This window comes from Typha latifolia, chromosome 10, assembly GCF_019914945.1.
Source record: "Typha latifolia isolate L0001 chromosome 10, TyphaL0001v2, whole genome shotgun sequence".
Taxonomy (NCBI): domain Eukaryota; kingdom Viridiplantae; phylum Streptophyta; class Magnoliopsida; order Poales; family Typhaceae; genus Typha; species Typha latifolia.
In genome coordinates, this window is record NC_133095.1 from 5740364 (window position 1) to 5745067 (window position 4704).

Here is a 4704-nt window from a genome sequence, read left to right on the forward strand (position 1 = left end):
AGAAATTTATACATAACTTTTGAATATTTAAAATTCAACTCAAAATTTTAAAAAATAAATAATTTTAATTGGAAACTTCAAGTTTAAACAAGAGAACCAATCTATATCCTAATTAAACTCAAATTTATTGATAATCTTACAAGTATAAAAAGAGAGAAAAATATAAATTCACAGTTGGTAAATTGGAAAAATGTGATCAAAATAATTTTTTTTTGGAGAAACTATATTTTATTAAACACACACACACACACACACACACACACACACACACATATATATATATATATGTTTTGCTATATATTTAAGGTCCATAATCTGATCAGTATTATTTTAGATGCTTTGTAAAGCTTATGCAGTTTGAATATAATCATAAAGGATAAAGTGATATAAATAAAATTATGGGGGAGTGAAGCGATTATAGGCTTTATTGTAGGGCGGTAAAATATAATTTTCTCTAATTTTTTATGTCTTGATAAATTTTTAATGAGCATATGCATCAATTGGAGGTTCAATTCATTAAAAACTAAGTATGGAAAAAGTAAGTTGATGATTGGCATTCGGATGCACCGTGACATCTGAGATACAAAGATAGTGAGTCTAAGGTTGATAGGCATTCACCAGTTATTTAAATGCATTGCGAATGTTCAAAGATATAAAGATAGTATTTCTAAGGTTGATAGGCATTCACAAGTCGTTCGAATGCTAATTTTTGCATTTGAAAATACAAAGACTTTCTGGTTGACAAGCATCTGTATGTTGTTCAAACATCATGCAAACAACAACCGGGAAAAGGAGTCCACAGGCACGGATGTCTGAATGCATGACAAGTTTGAGTTTTTGGTTAACACATTGATAGTATATTTAGGATTTTTATATACTTACAACCATCTTGATTATCTTAGAGAGTATCTTTCAAATTCTAAGCAACTTCAAATAGAAAGTGCTTCAAATATTAATTTACATATGTTTAGTTTATCAAATTATAGAGGATCTCATCTCGAGAGTTACTTTGACGATGAAATAATATTAATTAAAAATTTATCATAGAAAACAGTAAATTATAGAATGCAGCAGACAAGACATTTCAGATAGTCATAGAAATCAACAGATATCTTTAAGGTTTTCTTGGCTTTTCTTGCTTCAAACAAACTTGTAGAGAAGATAACTTATGGGCTTGTGGTAGAAATCATTTGTTGTAGAAAATAGTACAAGAGAGTTCTATCACTGCAGAAAATTTGCTAGTAACAACACGCTCGCTAAGCATCAGTAGGGCTAGAGACGACTCTGCGTAGAAAAGTTACAGCACTACTATTAATTATTCCTACATTCTCTGGTGATACCACTACAGGGTGTCAATTCTCCGTTGAAAATGTTGCAATTATTGACAAAAATCTCGCTACATCATATGTATACAGAAAGAAAGTTAACATCATAGCACATTTATTCCGGCACATTGAACCCCTTAATTAATTATGTAAATCCTATGAAATGTGTCTTCCATTAGTGAAAGAAAAGTTAAAAGTAGATGGTTATTTAATATATTTTGTCAAGAAGTATTAGATATTAATTTTGTTTTTTTTTTTATAAAAAAAAGTATCAGATAATTGAGGAGAAATGAGTAATAATTTAGGAAGATTATATGTCATAATTTCTTTTCTTTCTACTAGATTTTACCTCTAAGATATTGCTATAGGTCTTTTATAAGGTCCTTTGTAATGTTGTATTGCAAACGTCTAATGTACGTATAGAACATTCTAATCATATGCAGCATTTCAAAGGACAGTGTAAAGGATGATTAATTAGAGCTTTTTCTAGTAAACTCCTCAAAAGCTTATTATTTTTCTTGTATGTCCATCTAAATTGGTACTTGCATAGATGCCGTTCTAATTATTTTTGATGACTGTATGTTAAAATCTGAACCATTTAATACAATGAAAAGTCACAGTATGTCCTTAAATGAGAGCAATATGTTTATGGATAATCATACAAAAATAAGAGTTCCAAGGAGTAGTATATATTCCTATAAAAATCAAAGTTTCTTGAGGAATTGAGAATATACACGCTAATAATTAAGGGATTTTATATACAAGGGTACGCATGGAGTAAAAAAAAGAAACCTAAAAAATAATGCATGAGATCGGAATGAAACTTGTAGAAATTTTTTCTAAGAGCAAGGCTGTTAATTTTTATTTATACTTAAGTAATTGATAAATTACATTTTAAAAGATAATTTATATTTATGTAATGTGATTAGATTTTATATACGAGTATATGTATGATTTTATTATTTTTTAAAAACATTAGTCAACACTGATGAAGCTAGAGAAGGAACTTGTGCTTATAAATAGTGTTGCACTCAAGCATGAAGTTAATCACCACAGCCCCTCTCATAGAAGTAATGGCTCCCAAAAAAATCATTCTTGACTTTGTAATCCTTCTCATGGTTGTCATCGGAGATCTCATTCCTCATGCGAGGGCTACAGATGCTATCATCTCTAGATCAACTCTTCGTCCTAATCATCTTCCTTCTCCTCCTTCTCCTCCTTCTCCTCCTATTCCTATATACCGAAGAAAGAGGCCTATATGCAATCATTATCGGAGTGGTTGTCCTCCTTCCCCTGTTACAACCACCAAGGAAAAGAAAAAAAGCTCTACAATAGGTCAGTCGCATATACCCTATTTGAGAGAGATTTTGTGTGTGCATTCATCTAAAATCTCTTATTTATTTGTATACCCTCTAAAGTCGATATCCCTGCAAGCTAACCAAGCGTTAAAATTATACTCAGTAGCAGCAAAAGAACCTTTTTTTTTGTCCTCTAGATTAAATTAAAGACTTATCATGGGTTATGGAGCATACACATGCACGCAAATAAAGAACTTTTGAGATATTTGCATAGAGAAAGCCAAATATTTTAGGAGGCATTGAATTTAAGAAACTTAATTAGATGAATGAAGGTTTTCAGATGGCCTGGCAAGAATCAAATTCAAGACTCTCTAATTTAAATAGTGTTAATTTAGTAGCTCAGTTCTTGATCTTTAATGTTCTAATATTTCTGATCATATTGTTTAATTATAATCTTAATTTTCAGGTGGCACTCCTTAATGTTCAAGATCAAAAGTGTTCGTCGCTGTGGTTCTCATGGTTGCTAGCTTTTTCGTAGAATAAAAGAGCACATTACTTCAATATTATGGGGGGATATGTTTAAGAACCTTCTAGTTATTATAGTAAGACTTTATCATTAGGTTACTCTTTGTACTTAATTTGGTATTATCCCTCCGTGTGCTCCTGTGCCTATGTATGTGTCCTTAATATCTTATAAATATCTATTTGGCTTTCATAATTTACTCTCATGTATTGATGTGTTACTGAAGAATTTTTTATTTGGATCATAACATCGAAATGTTTTGATTTAATAATATAAATTCAGTTTTACTGCATAAAACCAATAATTGAAGACATACATCCTTTCATTTTTCATGTCTCCAACATATTGGACATGCAATACCCACCTTGACCATAAATTCTTTTCTCTTAGACTTTTATCTTAAAAATCCAAGAGATGGTTCAGGTTGCATATTTTTCCTTTTTTTATTTTTTTTATTATAAATTCTCTATATTTTACTATTTTTAATTACTTTATCCTTGTCTTAGATTTTAAAATTTTCTGACAACTCTATTTTCTATCTAATAAATTATGGATAATATCTTCCAATAAATATCTTTAAATAAGTTCTTATGAGAAAGATACGAATAAAAGAGTGAAAGATTTAAAAATACTCGTCAGTTTTAAAGAATTGTTAGATGTGAGAAACTTTTAAATGAAGATATTGGATTCTAGTATTTTTATTAAATGAAAAGAAGAGTTGTTAAAAACCTTCAAAAGATGAGGGGATAGCAAATCGGTCATTATATTAATGATAAGGGAACTAAACTGAAATTATTACTTTTTTTTAATATATTTAATTTAATTAGATGTCAAATTTAAAAATTCTCATTACAGACAAAGTTACAAAAGATTGGATAAATTTTTTAGCATATCTAAAATAATACTTATCAGATTTTAGATAATAAAAATATAATAAATGTATTAACAAATGTTTGTTTTAGTCATATATTTGCTATATGAAATTTAATTGATGTTATTTTAGATAGATTAGGAAACTTATTCATTTTTCTAAAATTTTATCTCTAATAAAGATTTTTAAATTTGATCTCTAATTTGGTTTAATACGATGAACAGTTTCAATTTAAATATAACCCATAAATGAGTAAAATGACACATACGAAGAAGGTAAGGTAAAGTTAAACATAACTACAAGTAGGATTGTAAATAACCGGGCATAAGTGAGCCAGCTCTAACTCAAGCTTGATTCAAAATTAATTTCAAACCTAATTTGGTATTTAGGCTTCGCTTAGCTCAACTTAAGTCGAGCTCGGTCCAAGCCTGATTGGAGGAGATAGAGGTGAGTTCTCTCACTTTTTCTTGTTCGATCTCTTCACAAATTGAGAGCAAACTATAAATAGATAAAGGGATAGGGGTGACGATGACTACTACTATTGTTACTAGTAATGCTTATAGTAGGAGTCGATCCCCAATGGAGGATTCTACTACTACTAGTAATGGCGTTCCTCTCTTTTAGATTCTTGCCTTGCCATCGATGCACATGGGGACGCACTGCTTGGATTTACTTGAAATTGGTAAG

At 29.8% G+C, this 4704-nt stretch overlaps 1 long non-coding RNA gene across 1 annotated transcript; it reads left to right on the top strand.

Annotated features, from left to right (window-relative positions):
* Positions 1-2386: 2386 nt before the first annotated feature.
* LOC140796850 (uncharacterized) lies at positions 2387-3341 on the top strand. The gene is made up of 2 exons (XR_012110544.1): positions 2387-2660; positions 3090-3341. It is a non-coding gene; the product is annotated as an uncharacterized lncRNA (long non-coding RNA).
* The last annotated feature ends 1363 nt before the right edge of the window (positions 3342-4704 follow it).